We start from the raw sequence: 19357 nt of genomic DNA on the forward strand, positions 1-19357 counted from the left end.
AAGTCACATAAAAGGCAACGGCAACACTCAAGTCCAATAAATTTATGAAAATGAAATAAAATCTGCCACCAACTGAAAATAAGTGCAGGGTTGTTCCACCCCCCCAAAAGATACCTTCGATTTACAGCTGTGGAGAGCTCCTACGCAGGCTGGAGTCTTCCCCTCTCCCAACCCACCTGCGGGGTTACGCGCCTGCCGGGGAGGTGCGAGCAGCAGGGACCGCAGCGCCGCCGACCCGGGCTGGGCACGAGGGGTGGGCGAGCGCCGCGAAACCAGCCCCCAAAATAAGCGGAAAAAGGAAGAGCTGAATCATAAAAGTGTAATTGCATCTGAGGTCGTCGCCCCCCCCCCCCCCCCATTTAGGTGAATCACTGAGCGCTCCCACGGTTCCCGTCCGGCTCTCACACGGGGGAAGGGGGACAGGCACACAGCCCCGCGCCCCGGGGCCCCTGCCGCCCCCTGCCCGCGGGGAACGCTGTCCCCCGGCCGCTGCAACGGCACCGGCACGTCCGCGCTGCCCCCCCCCGGCTCCCCCCGCCGCCCCCGCCGATGACTCCTCCCTCGCGGGCGGCCGCGGCCCCTCAGCCCGCCGGGGCGGAACCGGGCGCCCTACAAATCCGCCGCTGCGGCGGAGCTGGGGCAGAGCGGCACGGGGAGGGGTGCCGGCCGGCTGGTCGGTCCTGGCGGGGTGGGGGGTGCGGCTCCCGGCGGCTCGCCGCCCTTCTGCCCTGGGGCGAGGGGCCGCTTCCCAGGCAGCCAGGCGGGAGGGAGCGAGCGAGCCGCGTCCCGGTGCCGCGGCTGCGCCTGCTCCTTTTCCCGGCCGCCGTCCCGTCCCGCTGCGAGGCCCCGCGTCCCGGCCGCTGCCTCCGGCTAGACCTGCCTAGCGCCCGCCCTCTGGCTGCCGCCTCCGCGGGCGACCGTCGTCCCGGCTGCCGCCTTCCTTCGTCTGCTCTCGGCCGCGTCCCGTGGGGAGCGGCGGGAAATGGGGGGGTCGTTTCCACGGAGACGGGGCCGCGGCCGGGAGGTTTCGGAGTGAAACTTTGCCGCCGGGGCCGCGCGCGGGACTACCGAGCCCCGGCAGCCCCGAGGGGAGCGGGAGGGCCGGGGTTCCCCCCGGGGCGGCGCCGGGCACCTCGCTGAGGAGCCGACAAAGTTTTGCGCCGCGGAGCCGCCGCCCGCCCACGCCCCCCTCGGCGGCTGCCTGGCGGCCGTTCCCCCCTCACCGCTCTCGGCGGTCCGCGGAGCCCGCTGCTATGGCACCCGCCCGTCGCCGCGGGGCGAGCAGCGGGAGGCCGCCTCCGGCTGGCCGTGCGGCGGGGGGGCGCGCAGCCCCCAGTCGGCGGGCGTCCTCCCCCGGCCGGCAGTGACCGCCCCGGCCCCGCTGCCCGCCCGCTCGCCATGCCTCCCTCCGCCCGCGTCTCGCCGAGGACGGTGCCGGGGAAGGGCGAGGGGAGCCGCCGCCCTGTCGCTCCCTGAGCCAGCCGCCGCCTCACCGGAGAAGCCCCATGTCTTCCGGGCGCCGCGCGGCCCCGCAGCTCGCTGCGCCCTGAGCGCTGCGGCCGCCTCGCACCTCCCCACAGGTAAGTGGCGGGGGTCTGCCCTTCGGCCCCGAACTTCGGCCCGCCCGCAGCCGTTATCCCCCCTCGGGAGCGGAGGAGCCGGGCCGTGGCCGTTCCTGCCGGCGGGGACGGGGGGACGCGCCCATGCCCTCGGCGGCGAGGGGCAGGGTGGGAGCGGGGACGGGTAGGTGGGTTTTTCCCTGCCAGAAACGGACTTTGCGCCGCCCGAGCGGAGCGGGCTGGCGTGCCGGCCGCGCAGCTGCTACACACCCTCTTTTGTCTGCTCGCGGGTCCGAGGCACTTGACGTGCTGCCATCGCCTGCCCCGCGGCGGGGAGCCCTGCCCTGCCCTGCCGAGCGGCTGCCCCCGGGCTTCGCCCCCCTCGCCGCACCAGCCCCGGCACGTTCCCCCTTTGCCTTTATTTTCACGCAAGTTGGGTTTTCCTTAACCTTTGTTTGAGGGAAAAATGGTGGTGAGCTGGTTATCTGGAAGGATGAGAGGCAGATGGGGACGGCGAGAGGGTAGCCCTGTTCCCTTGTGTGCAAAGATAACTCGCTGCTAAATAAATCGCTCCTCAGGTAGACATAAGCTTACTGGTGAGGTAGACTTTGGAACAAAAGTACTGCAACAGCTTGGGTGCACGGTAGATACTCCTCGTATCTTATTAACATAACCATTGTTAGTGATTGTGCTTGAATTCAGTACGTGTGCAGCTGTTCTGCAGATCTGGAATGGCAATAGCTGTATCTGTTTGACACTTAAAACTAATTGTCATTAACCACTGCTAGTCTAATTTATGCAGTGATTATGAGAAATAAAATGGGTTTTACTGTTTAAAGACAAAAGTATTCAGACAAAAGTATTCCTTTTAGTGTAGCATTCTGTGTAACATGAACTACAAAATAACCTGTAGCAGTATAGTGGACTTGCACTTCATAATGGTTTTAGGACGTAAGGAGTGTATTGTTCAATATAATTCTGTCAGCAAAGGCTTTGTCTTTCCTGACTTACCCTGGTGCTAGATCAATACACTAGCAACTATTCTGTTATTTTTCTAGAAGTAGATGGTGCATCCAGTCCATGTGATGGAAACCAAGTGCCCAGTTAGAAAGAAACTGTTTTTTGTTTTTTTTTTCCTTCAATTGTTTCTGTGCTGCTTTGTAGAAAGCAGGCAAGAAAAGCGCTTTTAAAATAGGAAATTATATTTCCATTGAATATAACTTAGATTACTTAATAATGAAGCCAAAGGGTCTTCCAAGTTTGGAACATTTTAATGTACTCGTGTTGCCAGGAAATGTACTTCTAGCAAAATACTTGTTAGAAGATAATTACAAGACAATTTTTAGTAATTTGAAACATGAGTTACAATTAGATTTTTGTCCTGAGCACAGAAAGACACCCTCATGGAAGAAGATATGTAGTACTTAATAGTAATTTTGAAAATAAAATCATATATAATTTATATTTTGTTGGCATAGAAACATATTTTGTTTGTTGCTCCTCAGTTGGATAGCAACAATGATGCAAGTGAAAGTTGGAAAAGGAGTACTCATGCAGGAGTTCAGAATGCTACAATTATTTTATTTCCTGTACAGAAATGGGTTGGTCCAATGCAGCCTCACTGGAGTTAGAAACAGAGCTTCACTTTTAGGGAAACTCTGTACTCAAATTAGGAAGGGTGGACTGCCTGAATTTAATCCTGTGAAGTATGGACTAAGTAAGCCCTTCTCTGACAAAGCACTGAAACCTACACTGACCCTCAAGTAGGTCAGTAGTTCCAACTTCCATCCCTAATGATGACGTACATTATGAGTTCATTGCACGCAGCGATAGGTCCAAGTAAGTCCAATGAAACTGTTCAGCGGCTTAACTGCATTACTGGATCTTTCCTGGACGAAGCCCTCCCACAGTGTGGTCTGCTTCCATTTCCTTGAATGCTGAGCATATGACACAAAGTACCTCTGCCATATGCAGGTGCTTACCTCAGCCACACTGTCACAGGTTGTATATTCTTGATTGATTTGTACCTCTCTGAGGGCAGAAGGGGAAAGTGAAAAGTGGAAATTGGTTAAGGAGTAAAGCATGTGTATGGAACAGCAGGAGGAGACTGCTACTTCTTGTGCCTTGTTCAGTATATTTTAGCAGCCAAAAATCTGAAATGCTGAAAATCGGTGAAAACTCCCACTAAAATTACTGAAGCCAGACAAAGTTATGATATAAAAAATATGAAACTTAAAGGTTGCTGTTGTGAATAGTGGGTTTTTTTGTTTTTTGTTTTTTTTTTTTTTAACAGAAGAATGCTGTCAGTCCTGTCTGTGATAGTGGTAGAAAATGTGGAGATAAAAGGAATTTGATATTCTTGATAGTGATGATGGTGTCCATTTGACTTGGTGCTATTATGCTTTATAAACAGATTAATTACTTGACTACTTGACAAATGTAGGCATCTTGTCCAGTTTAGACACCCTAAGTTGTTTCAGACCTCTGTGAAGCTGGCAAACGGGATCTAAGGAGAACCTGAACACTTCTAGAAAGGCAGCTGAAGAGGAGGTAGCATATTCTATTAGGTAATATTTGTACTACAGCTCTACATAAAAGCCTTTAAGAGGACTTGAATCTGTTCTCCAAAACCATGTTATGATTTCTGATGTGTTATGATGTATATGGGAAGACAATCCCAAATATGACCTTACTATCAGAATTTAGGGAGGTCCATTCTTGATGCCTGTGTACTAGGAGAATCTTTGTATTTCTTCCTGTGCTAACTGGTGACTGCCTTTGAGTTACTTGAAGATGTTAATCAACAGCTTAAGAATATTTCTAATCCTTAGAAGTTTAATACACATTTTAAAACAGAGCTGTGTACACTCTCCAAGCCCACTAGAAATAAAATGCAATTGCAGATAGTGCTTGAGTTGGTGCTTTAGTTTTAGTTAGTACTTTAGTTTTAAAATAAAAATATGTTAAGGAAAAGTTTGTTTTTCTTCTTTACTGGATAATAGATACCCCCACCATCTCTGGGTAATTAGGCTGTTAGCCAGTGGACTGTCAATTGCATGGAAAGGTGAAATGCTGACAATATCAGTGAATTAACCTACTGAACAGATGTTTTACACAGCTGTTATCCCACCCACTAGTTTTATGGGTTCCTGGGTGTCCGTCTTTTGTGGAGTTTGTAAGAATAAGCGCTGTTCTAAACTTCCATATTGGGACTTCAGTCTGTCTGTACAGCAAGAAGATGTTACTCTATTCCACCATTAACCTGTTAAAGACTAATCGTAGATTAATATCACTATTGTGTAGGTTAAAATAGTAAGATTAGTAGACTATTTGCTAGCAGCAGTGAAAACACAGATGCAGCAATAACAATATAACCAAGTTCATTGTATGACTTTCCATGACTGGTTTAGCCTTCAACAGAGTTAGTCAGTAGATGAAAATAAATGTATACGTTAAACACTAAGTAATAATCTAATAGGCCTGTCAAATGATTACTGTAAGATATAAATAACTTCTATGATTTTTGAGTCGAGAAGAGAATAGCATGATCTATGTGGTTGACAATCTGATTGGATGATGAGAATCAGCTGATGGATGAGAATTCGAAGTACTTTCCGGCTGACTAAGAAGAATAGAAGAATCAAAAAGGTGAAACTTTAGGTGGACTCTTATGATTAGACTTTAGGGATTATGTAATTGTTTTAAGAAACCTATATAAGATGTAAAATTAAAAACTTCAAGTTGCCACTCACTGAGATGGTGGCTCAACTCTGAACTGTGATTAAAGCAAACCTAGAGGAACCCATTTGGCTTGTGGTAATTCATTAAGAAACCATTTCCACATAACACAATTCAGTTCTTAGTGTATATCTGTAACTGCTTTTCATATAGATGAATCTTTGTAGGAGCAGCTCAAGTGGACCTGATGGCTGAACTTAGTACTGAAATAGTCAGATTATAGTGGTTCTTAATATAAATGAAATTATGTTCTGCTTCCTGAATCTTAATACAGGATCAGTGATTTTCAACTCCCATGATTTTGCCTGGGTGCCTTGTCTTTTTCTTCTCTTTTTTTGCACAGCCAGCCAGATGAGATGGATATCCTGTAATACAAAGCTACTTGAAGCCTTCTATCTGCAGCAGTAGCAGAACATGTTGGTGTCACTGTTTTCTTACCACTCAGTTCCTTCTTTGGTCTTTTTGGTGACAGAAATATTCCAAAGAGCACTTGGTGTTTTTTGAAAATAGTTCAGTGACCATAAGACCTGAGAAACAAGGATGATTTTCCTCAGTCTTCTCCTCTGTTCTTCTGTGTCTCATGTTGGGGAGGGTTATTTTTCTTTTTGCTCCATGTTTCACTACATAGTGTGTGACAGGGAGGTGCAGGGTCACCTAACCAAAACTAGCTATCTGAGAAACATTGTCAATGAGATGCGATGATGCAACTGAGTTTTCCAGGAAAACAGAGTTGTGGAAAATGAAGCAATGAACTACCTTTTTTGTGTATAAAGTCTCTGAAAAGTCTTATGTGGACTGTAAGACATTTGTCACTACTCTTGTGTTCATTTATATCAACATCTCATTATTATATATATCCCACTGGAATTTTAGTCGTTTCTTTTGTTGGAAGTGTGACCATTTTCCTCTAATTAAAATAAGTAGAAACAAAGGACATATTTTTCTACATATTTTTTTTAATGCTACCCCACAAAGCTAAATGATGAAACTCTTAGTCAGAGAAACTGGGATTTTGTCTCTTCAATGAAATATGCTTAGATACATACAGTAATCAAACAGATATTAATAATCACAAGAGATATGAAGTATAGCATAGGTTACTTTTTGTAGAAACTAGAGAGGGAAAATATCTTTTTATATGGATTTGTTTTGTCTTTGCTGTTTCACAAAGACAGTTGGACTGGGCATCCCAGTGCTATGGTTTTACAACCCATCAATACAAAGTGCTAAAACTTGAGCCTGTTAAAACACCATACTCCTGTAATTCACTCTAGCTGTTAAATGGGAAGGACATTTTCAACGAAGTGTTGAGTGTCAATGGCCTATGAGATCTGGCAGTTGGTTAGTGGCACTTAATTCTTAAATAGTAGAGGTTTGTGCTTTGATGCCTCTGACCTATGCTGGGATCTGTAGCATTAACTCAGAGAGTGGTTATGATATCAAAATAAGCTTTTTAGAGCTTTCCAATGATAGTTGGACTACTTTATTCCAATGATAGGGGGAATTTCAAAAGTAATTTAAAATTTTCTTGATTTAAACCACTCTCAAAGCAGATTAATTAGGAGGCAGTTAAAAAAGTTCACTCTACTAGTTGAGTTTGGTGTAATAGTGGTAACGCTAATAGAATATGATTATTTTTTTCCCCACATACTCCATTTGAATGTGTCTGAATAAATGGCTCTGCTTATCTGTAATCAGTTGCCTATTGTTGAAGAACAAGTTTGTATCTAATTGATGTTATCACTTACATTTCAGTATGTATTGAATGAAAGAAGTGCCAATACTTGTACATCTGTCTAGTTGCATGTGTAAAATTGCAGCTCAAAGCACTGGAGTTTCCACTCTGCTTTCTATAACTCAAAAGTAACAAAGGCATATCGCATGCTAAAATACAGAGGAAATATACAAAAAAAGTATTTTGTGATCAAAAAAAAGCTCCAGTTACTCAAGTTCTGTTTGCTATTGCTGAAAAACTACTTATGATTTGTTAGGATTCAGCATGTGAGAAACTACAGATAAATTACTAGCTCTGAGTTGTTAGGCTATTAAGTTGTTTCCCTGTGTACTGGAAAACTCTTAATAATTACGTTGTATTGGTAGTGCTTGCCCTTCATACAAGTTGGTAGGATTGTCAAGGGAAGCATATTCCAGCCTAGCAGTTGACTTGATCCTATTACCTCTATTTCTAGATACATCCTCTCTCTGCACAGACAGTATATGTTTCTCTTGCTCAAATGTGATAATTGGCATTTATTGACATTGTAATGAGATGTACATTTAATGTATCACTTAATGAAGAGGGATAAAAGCAGCATTGTGTCTTGGGGCAGCATTTTGCTGCAGCAAACAAGCTTTTCTAAGGAAGCATTGCTTGCAGCACACGAGGTGTATGTAACTTAGGTGCTATAGCTTCTCTTTTGCATGATCTTGTGCTAGACAGACTTGGGGCATAATGTATGAGGCAGCTTGCTGGACTTGGAAAAAGAGATGCGCCATGGAACTATGCTCTTCTGGACATGTGGATGCCACAGGGTTGTTGGAGGTCGACTGAATAAACCTGATACAGTGTCTGTCTGAGACCTGGGAGGTGTGTACTTCTTGCTCTAAATTACTGTGTATTTAACAGTTGGCTTGTTTCACCTGAGGCATGGCTATATTTCTGTAGGAAGGAGAAGTTAAATGACAGATAACAGATAAAAAAGAGCAAGGAGGAAAGCAGGGGAGAAAGGAAAGTGAAAAAAGAGCAAATGAAAGAAGAAAAATATTGAAGAAAGAAAAAGGATAAGATAAAGTTGCATTTTTTAAAGATGAATGATGCTGCATTCAGTGTTATGAAACAGAAATAAACTCAAATAATGAACATAATAGTAAGACCAAAAGATACGGTGGTATTTCTTTTTTGAAGCACTCCCATCTTCTGACTCTGGAAAATGAAGATATTAATTCTTGTCTCCTTAAGATGCCTTTAAAATGATATGTCTTTGTTGTCATCAAAGTATGATGCTCTGTAAAAATGATGTTAAACACTTCTTACAGAAAATGTACTGTAACCAAATCAGTTCAAACAGACATATGAAAGGGAACTATGGAGTATAGTTTGCTTACCAAGATAGAAACTGCATTTCGAAGTACTTTCAAATTAGGTGAACTGTTGTTTCTCTTTGCAAACATATTAATACTCTGAACCCAAAAGTTACCACCATGCAGATCTATGTAATCTCTTACTGTCTCACAGAAGACTAGTGAGCACAGTAAGCACAACAGGGACTTCCTTCAAAATGGTGAATAATTAGATGGTGTTTATTAAGTAAATACTTAGCTGTCATACTTGCATAGATTTTTCTTTCTTGTATGTTTCTGCTATGGCTGTGTTAGGAAACTAATGAGGCGAAGAACTGTTCTCTGGCCATGAGGCTGGCTAGAGTGGTCTGGCTACATGCAGATGTTAAACTGTCTTTGCAATGGTTGCATCCAAACTGCCTGGTTGGAATTTGCTTCTGGACTGAACTAGCTAAGTGCCTGAGAGGGTACAAGCTGACCTTGGCCACAAGTGCCCCGGCATCCTTCTGGTAGCATGAAAGAGATGTGGTGGAGTACCACTGCCTGGGCCATGCCCAGGCATAACAGCTGGTACTGGGCACTACATCCATGACTTGTTAAAGTGTTTTTCCATCTTAACCTAAACAATCTTATTGCAACAATCCTAATATTCATGGATTTGAAGCAGAAATAAGATATTAAGTTATCTTTGGAGGTCACAGTCTGCTCTAATTACATTAAAAGAAATCTGATGTCCGCTTGCTATCACAGTAGTAACTCTGGTATTATGGAAACTGGAATTTGGAACGTTATGTTTGGATACAAAAAATATGTGGAATTGGTGGAACATACTGGGACACCATACTCCCAAATGAATTATAAGAGGTTTACCAAACAAGTACAAACTTGCTCACAAAATAAATCTCTAGCTGGCAGTTCCTTACTGTTACAATTATTGGCCTGTTAATAATAGCCTGGTACAGAAAAGGCTAGCAAATATTAATAATAAACCTCCAGAGGCCTAACACACTCTTCTTGGGAATAGCTTGGCTATTAATGCGGTTTATAGACTTTATAGCAATAGAATCACTTTGCATTAATCCAGTGCCAAAGTGCTTTCCCCAAACCCTTCTTATGACCCCTATGAAGTATTTGCTTTGCTTTTTGCCAGGAAGAAATTTCTTTTCAAATTACTTTGCAGATGCCTGTTCTGAATTTATTGCTGTTCTTCTTGTAATTCAGTTTTATTCTCCTGGGACATGGCCTCATTAACTGGTGCCTGTGGTGGAATATCTGCAAGGTCCTACATACGTTGCTGGAACATAGTTCAATAGGCTATATTATATTATAAAGACACAAGGCACTGTTTTCCAACCCAAGCCTGCAAACAATATGCATACCGATGAAATTACACACAGAAGTATTTACTGGTTAAGGACAAGCAATGTCGTGTTTTGCAGAACTTTGGTTTATAAATTTTCTATTGTTCTGTTGACTGTAGAGTTGAAATGGTAATGGAAAATAGGTTGTAGCTGAGACTATGGTTCTTTTTATTTTAGTTCTTAATGCTGCAAATGTTTAAATTAAGCAGTTCTGTTTTGTTTTTTTAGTTTTCTGTGGGTGTGGTGATTTGGCCCTGGCTGAATGCCAGGTGCCCACCAAAGCAGCATTATCACTCCCCTCCTCAACTACACAGGGGAGAGAAAATACAATGAAAGGCTCATGGGTCGAGATAAGGGCAGCGCTGATCACTCAGCAATTACAGTCACAGGCAAAACAAACTTGACTTGGGGAAAATTAGTTTAATTTATTACCATTCAAATGGTATTATTTTATATATAAATTATATATATTACCCCCCACCCCTCCCTTCTTCCTGGGCTTAACATAATTCCTGATTTCTTTCCCTTCTCCCCCCAAGCAGCACAGGGGGATGGGGAATGGGGGTTCTGGTCAGTTCATCACATGTTATCTCTGCCGCTCCTTCCTCCTCACAGGGAGGACTCCTCACGCTTTCTCTCTGCTCCAGTGTGGGGTCCCTCCCATGGGAAGCAGCTTTCCACAAACTTCTCCAACATGAGTCCTTCCTACAGGCTGCAGTTCTTCACACATTGTGCCAGTCCCTTCCATGGGCTGTGATCTGTCAGGACCAGACTGCTCCAGTGTGGGTCACCAGCAAGGTCACAATTTCTGCCAGCAAACCTGTTCCAGTGTGGGCTTTTCTCTCTGTGGGTCTGCAGGTCCTGACAGCAAACCTGCTTCAGCACAGGCTTCCCGCAGGGTCACAGCCTCTTTCGGTTGTCCACCTGCTCTGGCATGCGGTTGTCCATGGGCTGCAGGTGGCTATCTGCTCCACCGTGGACCTCCATGGGCTGCAAAGGGACAGCCTGCCTCACCATGGTTTTCACTAGAGGCTGGAGTGGCATCTCTGCTCCGGTGCCTGGAACACCTCCTGTTCCTTCTTCACTGACTTTGGTGGCTGTAGAGTTGTTGCTCTCACGTGCTCTTCTCTCCTGCTGGTGCAGATTTATTTTTTTTTTTTCTTCTTAATATGCTATCACAGAGGTGCTGTTACCCTCGTTGATGGCCTTGGCCAGTGGCCGGTCGGTCTTGGAGCTGGCTGGCATTGGCTGCATTGGACATGGGGGAAGCTTCTACCATCTTTTCACAGAAGCCACTCCTGTAGTCCCCTGCTACCAAAACCTTGCCATGCCAACCCAGTACATTGGAATTTGGAGAGTATGACTAGATGGCATTGTATATGTTATATAATTCCTGTAAAAACGGTAAGATTATCACAGAGTCAGAGTTAGAACGAGGGGCTGGGCTCAGATGATGTTGTATAGCTTTCTCTTAATGTTTGCTACGTACTTTTATCAATGTATTGTTGCGGTGCCTTCATAGAATACAAGTGCATTATTATTGTGCTTTGTGACATGACTTCACGATGTGTGAAGTTCAGTGTTTTTCCTACTTTCTTCAAAGAGTTTTGAGAATAATCTTTGCTTTTGTAATTTTTGTCAGTGTACATGTTACTAGGTATTTACCCTGTTTTAGGGAAGGCAAAGTTCAAACAAAGATCCTGGAATAAATAATGGTCTGTGTGATACTTAGTTTCTGTAGTCCTTCCTTCCAGAGTTTAGCGGTAGTCTCAGGGAAGACTCTTTAACTCTTGTACAGAATATTCTGATTGTTACTTAACACAGTTTCATTTTGAGTAAAGCTTGTCATGGGTGGTTTTCGGGCTTGAGTTTAGGAGGTAATTTTCAGCCCAGAATATTGAGTGCTTTGGAAACAGACCTAACACATTGCTTAAAACTCCTTGAGAAGCCAGTATCAGCATCACCCTCAGGTTCCAATATGCTTTTGTTAAACCTTATGGCTAAAGAGATAAACTTCAGAATTCAGTTCCGAGCTTTCTTTCCTAATCTAGCTATTCTCACTTTACAGTTGAAGAAGCATCTACTGGAGCAAATGGGGAGGAAAAAGCAAAGAAGGGAGGTCCACTACAGCAAGCTATGAATTCAGAGGGAGAGAGACAGAGAGAGGCTGGTTAAAATAGTCTGGAACAGAGATGGCTGATGGAGAGGGTGACGATGTTATGGAAATTTGGATTGGAAGATTTTTCTGATGAGTCATTTGCTTTGGAGTTTGTTGAGGATGTTGCACTTTGACAGTGAGACTGTGTCTGGGAATACCCATATTTCCAAGAGCATGTGGCCGAAACTTGTCTAGTACTCGGGTTTGGGGCTTCTTAGGTTAGATGTGGTGCTTGGAAGTCTGGGTAATGTTTATTGTGTGGATTATTCTATTGCTTTATATTAATAATCTTGTTGTGTTGTGTCTAACTGCCTGCATTTGAATTAGTTGCACACATTCAGTAGCTTTGTGCTATACAGAAAATGCACAGAAACTCTTAACACAATTTATTACATTTTTATTATTTTATTAGATAAGCAGAGCCATTTGTTCAGGCACATTCAATTATTATTACACTTCTGTAAAAAAATGTAGGCAAACACAGTTCACTCCTTGACAACTGCAGGACCATGAATATAATGATATTATGAAGGCAGAATATAGATAAGAGGGGAAGATAGGTCAGTAGTATAGCAGCAGCCATAGACATCAATTATTCTATAGGGACAAGACTGTATTTTTGTAAATAATGTCTTAGACAAGTAGTAGGAAGACTCTTACCTGAATAACTGGAAGTATGAGAAGTGGGTCTTAGCATGTAGCATGACTAGGAAGTGACACGACGTTAATATCATAGCACTCTTTTCCTTCTTGTTTTTCACTGAGTCCACAAGGAATGATGAGGCCAGGCGTTTGCCATGTTTAGCAATTTAGAAGAGAAAGACATGGTAGGGTAGTGGTGACACTCAGGTCTTCAGCAGTGGCACCACTGCTGTAAAAGAGACTTTGACACAGAGCAGTAAAAGGACCCTAGAAAAGTGGTGAAATCTGCTTTTGTCTCTGCTATTCTCCAGAAGTTTGTGGCTTTTAATTCTTTCCAAACACTCAAAAGCTTCTCTAGCAACAACTGCATTGCACTGAAAGACTGCCCTTAGTATGGTCATATGTGTGTACTGCTTCTTGTCTGCCTTTTGACCATACTTCAGCCTTTTAGACTGTGATGTACTCTGTGATGTGCTGTGGGTAGTGTGTTCCAGCCAAGCTCCAGGCCATATATGCTAGCTCACAATATGGAAAGCAGACAGAGGAGGAAGGGGTATTTGCAGAGGTTGTTGAGATGAGCACAAAGTTCAGGTTTTCAAGATTTTTTTTTCCCCTAGATCTTGAGGCAGTTTGCTGTCAGAAGCTGAGGTTTTGACCATGTAATCACGTGGACCTTGAAGTTAAGGTGCTGGGCAGGTTTCTACAATTTCTGTGCCTAAAATCCCATCTTGATAGGAAATTATCTTCTCGGATGGAAATATCAAGGAGATGAATGAGCCAGAAATTGTCTACAGATCCTACTTTATACGTTTCTTACTGTTGCAGATGCAGTGAGGTTTTCCTGAAAAAAAAAACCAACCCAAAACACCCTAAAAAAATTGAGGTACGGTCAAAACAATATTGTTTACAGAGCATTTAAAATCACTTTCACATACATCATGTGTAAACCCATGCATCTGTGATTAAACAAGATCATTGTGTGCAGTAGCTAGAGGATGACTGTTGCTGACTATAACTTGCTTTACACAGATTTTACAGAACTATCAGTCATAATGATCAAACTGTAAAAACAGAAAATATGAGCCACAGCAGAGATCTGAAGGAACAGCCAGAGAAACCATCCTGGATTTCATCAAAAATGAAAAGATTATATGACTTCGAGTCATAGCTTTGGGAGAATGATAGAATTGAAGCTGATAAATGGATTGTGTTCATAATTTTATATTTGGCATGTTTTTGTTTTCAAGGACACTTTACTGTCAAACTTTTTTATTGTTCATTCTCAGTATGGGTTTTGTTTGTTTTTACTGAGACAGACTGTGTATTTATAGCGCAGCAACTCTCCATTCTGTCTGGATAGTTCATGAAGAGGGAGCACGAAAAAAGCATGGCTATGTAGCCAAGCTAGTATTGCGTTATTTGAATGTTTATCTGAATCCACTATCGATCTTCTGGCAGATCTGCCAGTAATTTCTAGTTTTCTCAAGCAAACCTGTCTTTTCCATATAGGGGTGTGTGTATATATATATATAAAAATAATAGGGAGGAGAGCAGGAAGTTTATGAAACTGTTTTCCCTCTTTTTGTGGAAAAAAATAATTAAGTAGTGGATTTGCCTCATGGAGGCTTGTAGGCCCTAGTTTTGTTGTGTGCTTCAAAGGATAGCAGTAGAAGCACCTTAATGCTGTAGTCCTACTTTATGGTGTGAACCCAAGCCACCTCTGTATTGTGTAGATAGAGACAAGGTACCAGAGTGTGGTACAACAAGTAAGAATCTTGTGGACATGATGTTATGTGAGAGGTTTGATAACAGCTGACTTAACTCGGTTCATCTCTGAAACGGGCCTTTAAATACTTGAGGTTTTTTGTGTTCCTCCAATGCTCTCTCCTCTATTTATGTCATAGGAGATCCATCTTTTCCTTTGCTTTGGTTCTCCCTTGTTGCTTTTTTCCTACATCAGAGTGGCAAATGCTTTGGGAAGCAAATGGTATTTAGATTGGCTTATGTCTAGGGTGCACACAGTCAGAAACTACATATTGGATCACTGAATTACTCCTGCAAAGTTAATTTTTGGAGTTGGATAAATTACACAGGTCAGCAAAGACATAAGAATTTGGATTCTCTGCTGTCGTTACTCACATTTTACATCAAAATAAATCCTTGATTTTAATGGAAGTTTTAATATATGTCACAAAACAGGTGGAGGGTTAGATATTACAGATTGAGGATTTGATGACACAAGTAAAAAATAGTATTTCCTTCCTGTGATCTCAAGAACACTGTAAAAAGATTCAATTATTCTTGTTTGCTTACTCTTGCTCTGGTAGTGTGGTGGGATCCTGAGTGTGTGAAATCAAAGGCAGAATTCCTGTGTATTTCAGCAAGGTTAGGATTTCATTCAATATGTTAGGTAGTCATGGACCTAGTGCTGGTTCTTATGTGGCCCAAAAATGTCAGAGATGTTTTCTGTGAATTACGCCTTCAGTACACAAACAACTCTCAGGAGCTGGAAAGGTTTTAGTTCAAAGCCATGACAATCAGTTTCAGCTAATAAGCTGCCATCCTGGAAACCCCCAAAGCCTTCCAGAATCTGCTTTCTGCAAAGAACACTTTATAGTTTATCTAAGTCATGTTAAGGTAGGTTTTTTATTGTTGTTTTAACATCCCTAAACATACATTTTTATCATTTGGATTTTAAAATGTCTCTCTAGATTTCTAAATTATATATCTAGCATGCCTGAGTTGAATGAACTTTGGAAGTAGGAGAATTTTTTCCACGTAATTTCTTTGATTAGAGTATTATGAAAGCATATGGTAGGTTAATTAAGTTTAACCCAGATATGGAGTAGATGTTAAGTTTTCTTAGTAGTAATATTGCAACTCTTTATGGAAACATAATGGGGAAGATGTCTCTTCCAGTCCAGGAGAAACACTTTTAGAGAGCTTTTAGATATGAAAGACTTTGAGGCCAGTAAAACTCAGGAGGCCAGATGTTCATTTTGCAAAAAGCTGGCCATTCGTGAAAGCCCATATCTCTCACTTCAAAAATGGTAAAATCTCAGTAACCTTTATGTCCCAGTGTACTTGAGCAATAAGATTGGAGTTGTGGGGAAGGTTATATAAATGCACTGCGAATTTACTTAATGCCCTTCTGGTTCTGCAATCCCATTTGCTGGGATGGGAAACACTGTAATCTTCTGCATCTTTCTGTGAGTTTCTCTGCTGACTTGCAGCTTTGTATTACATGAAGCTGTGAGAGTAAGAAGTCTGTGCTTGAGGAGGCTCTTCTCAGAATACGCTTCGATAGCTGTTAGCTGCATTTTGGAGAAAACCTATTAAGTTCTTTCATCTATTCATTTAGTGTTCATTGATCCAGAAAAAAAAACCTTCCTTCTGGGTTCAGGTGTGAAAAAAGAAGTGACTGAATGCGCACGCTTCCATTGACACAGTCACTGGGGACTGTACTGCTGGGCTGAGGTCTTCATTTTATCTGCCAGAGGTCAGAGTTTTAGCAGCTGCCAAGGCAAATTTTGGCTTGCTGCAAATATTGGTGTTTGTGATTCTTTACACTTGAAAGTGTCTGGTTGTATGAAATGGTGAGAACAGCCAGTTGCTTAAGCAGTGTAAAAACTTTTGCATTCCTGTGCTGAGCAGTTCGTATTGTTAATGTAGTTGAAGCATCAGTATGAAATTTGTAGTGTGTTTCTGAGCTGTTTAAAATGCAGAGTAATACACCTAAATTTTACACAACAGTATCTAAAAATAATGTATTCAAATCATAATGGTTTTGCTATAGAAGCACAGGCATAAGAATCTGACAATGAAGGTTTTGTTCTTGGCTTTGCCAGAGGTAGTCTGTGACTTTGGAGATCTTGCCTGACCTTGCCTTTCCAGACATGCATAGGCACCTTGTTCCCATGTTATTTTCATCCCTTTGGAGAATATGATCTTCAGTATCTTTTCCTTCAGTTTGCCTATGTGCAAAATAAGCCTCATATAGAAATATCCCTAACACTCATAAATACTCATGAGGAATTTTTGAAATATTTAAATGAAAGGTGCTATGCAAAATCAAATCAGAATTATATACCCTGAGTGAAAAGAGCTCTGTGAATGTTGGTGCCTGAGCAGAATCATTAATAGTAGAAGGCATCTTAATGCATCAAAAGGTTATTGGGCATTAAAATGCTGAAACTGAAAATAAAAGGAATTGAAATTGGAAACATTCCTAACAGCGAGAAGAATTAATTCTTGGAAGTGGCCTCTAAGAGCTGAGTTGTCTTTCTTAAAATCAAGGCTATCTTTCTGAAATACCTAACTCAAGGAGGAGTTTCAGGCTTGATGCAGAAATCAGAGGTAAATTTCTTTGGTTATGTATGCAGCATGCAGATGGCAGCAATCTTTTCTAGCCTAAAATATCCATGCATGTATATTTTTTGGTGGAACAGTCATATGTTTGTAGCTAAATAGTGCCCTTCTCTAGAGGGATTTAAATTCCGTCAAAGCTATTACTTTGAAATGTATAATGTAAGCTCATTATTTAGACAAACATAATGGCCTAGATGTTTATTTTAGGCAACTCTCTCCAGCTGTATTGATAAATATGAGAGATTGGATGTGGTTCTCCAGCATGCAGCTCCTTGGATGAAATTTAGATTGCACTTGCACGTGTTCAGTGTAGTGAATGGAACAAACATGTCTAAGTAGGAGTAAAATTCTGTGGACACACCATGCCTTTAGTGCATTATTTGTGTGTGGCAAAAGTAGGGTTGGTATTGGTAAGCCTGCCTAACAAAAATCAGTAACTTGGTGTGCATGAGCTGGTATGAGCACCAGGCATGGCTATTACACGTGTGCTCCAGATAAGCTGGTCCAGATGCTTCCATGTAGGACTGGATAATTTACACAAAGCCTGTGAGCTCAGGAGCAGTTGTCATACTACAAGTTGTAAGGAGCAAGGTTTAATCTACAATACTGCATACAAGCAGTTTGGTAATGTTTGTGACGGGTTAAACAAAGAATTGAATTGTCTTACATGGCACACATCACATGACTAGATCATTTCAGCACTTTCTGAACTGTTTCTAAGTTGAAACAACAGTCTTTCTTTTGTCTTCCTTTGCAGTTTATAGGAAAATAAATGTGAATTGCTGTTCTAACTTTGGAGTTGTGGAGGTCTCTTCCAGCCTAAATTATTCTATAGTTCTGTGATGTAAGAATAAATGTTTTTGGTTTGTATGCATGTAAGCATGAATCTGCACACTTCAAGGCCATGTAGTTGGGCAGATACATATAGCTGGAGCCATTGCAGATGTGAAGGAGTCTGTAAGACACCTTTACTGACTGTGGAGATGAGGTCCGCAGTCTGTATGACACTTCTGTGAAGGTTCTGACTTTTGCCCTGTGAAGTTCCCTGCCTGATTTCCTGGTTGTGCATTGGCTCAGCAGTTCACCTGGAAAGCCTGAGCTTTACTTCTCCTGGAAACTGAAGGAACAATAGCCCAAAGGTGGGCACTCCTTTTGTGTCTTAAACCCCCTTATTAGTGGAATATGATTTCTTTCATGCCCAGTGTTGCCTAATATTGCAAGAAGTCCATCAGGGCTACCTTTCCAATGGATTTTTACACATATGGAGCATCATGTGTGGTCTTTGTATTAATTCCGTATTCTGTCTTGACTTCTGACTGTCAGGAGATATCTGCCAGTAAGAGGCAATAGCTAACTGCTTGTCTTGTTTAGAAAACCATACTGGTCAGGGAAACAGTTGGTTACTAGTACTGGGACCATTGCATGACTAACTCGTAGGCTAGCTTTTAATGAAATAAATCTGTGATGAAATCTTTTAAGAGTATATTTTATCATCACAGTACCAAGTGTCAGAGATTTTGGGTGACAAGGTCCTGTATTTTCGTGAAATTTTGGGGACAAGTCTGACTGGGGAGGCAAGGAGACACCCTGTCTGCTGTAGGGCTAGATGGGAAGCTTGCCCTGGAGGGGAGGATGGCACATGCAGGCCAGTCAGTGAGGAGGCTATTTCCTTCCTTGTGGAAATTGCCCTCTGAGTTGGCTAGCACCCTTGATGGCTCTGTGGCTGGAAGAGCAACCAGAAGGAAGAAACGTCACCATAAGAGACTGCCTTTCCTCCTGCTTGTTCTTCTTAGGGGCAGCTTCTGTTGGCAGAGTCATGGTTAGCTTGATCTCCTGGTAAGCCTCATGTGTAGTAGTTGGAGATTCTGGCCAAGGCACTGATGGCAATGGATCATATCTTTGGAAGAGGGGCATTAAGAAATTTGGGGTTTGTTCTTGCTGAGGTATTGTATTGTTCCCATTGGAAGACTTGGGAGAAGGAAGGTTAGTCATGCCAGTTTTTCTGAAACAACAACAAATTAGATGACAACATGGTCTGGATAACTATAAATGAAGTATTATTTTAAAACATATTTAATTCCTCTAGTATCTCATACAGATACTATCTCAAATAAATACTTAGTTTAAAGAGAAATATGTACTTTCTTAAGCGAAATAATGCTTTGGCTATTTTTACAAAGGACGTAAAAAGTACAAATGAAGAATTCATTTGACATGTTTATGGGATAATTAACAGGTTGAAAAAGTTCGCAGCTAGTACTATGAAGGAGAATTACTGTTGCTTGCATATTTTTGCAAGACTAGACCAAAGCATGGGTAATAGCTGTCATTTAATATTCATTCATGTCACAAAGCAACATGTGATGTGGTGGTCTCAAAGAATTGTTGGGAGTTTGCCTGTTAATTTCAGTGGGACCACAATTTCATGTGCCTAATTAAATTTCATGAATGATTTGTTCATTGCAAAATTT

At 42.3% G+C, this 19357-nt stretch overlaps 1 protein-coding gene across 1 annotated transcript in view; it reads left to right on the top strand.

The window, feature by feature from the left end:
- The first annotated feature begins 657 nt into the window (after positions 1-657).
- The window catches only part of TMEM200A (transmembrane protein 200A), a 61245-nt gene continuing 42545 nt past the window's right edge, over positions 658-19357 (top strand). Inside the window, exon 1 of the mRNA XM_037392889.1 lies at positions 658-1580. The gene's annotated coding sequence lies outside the window, so the exon portion shown is untranslated. The remainder of the gene's footprint in view (positions 1581-19357) is intronic.

This window comes from Falco rusticolus, chromosome 6 (genome assembly GCF_015220075.1).
Source record: "Falco rusticolus isolate bFalRus1 chromosome 6, bFalRus1.pri, whole genome shotgun sequence".
NCBI lineage: Eukaryota > Metazoa > Chordata > Aves > Falconiformes > Falconidae > Falco > Falco rusticolus.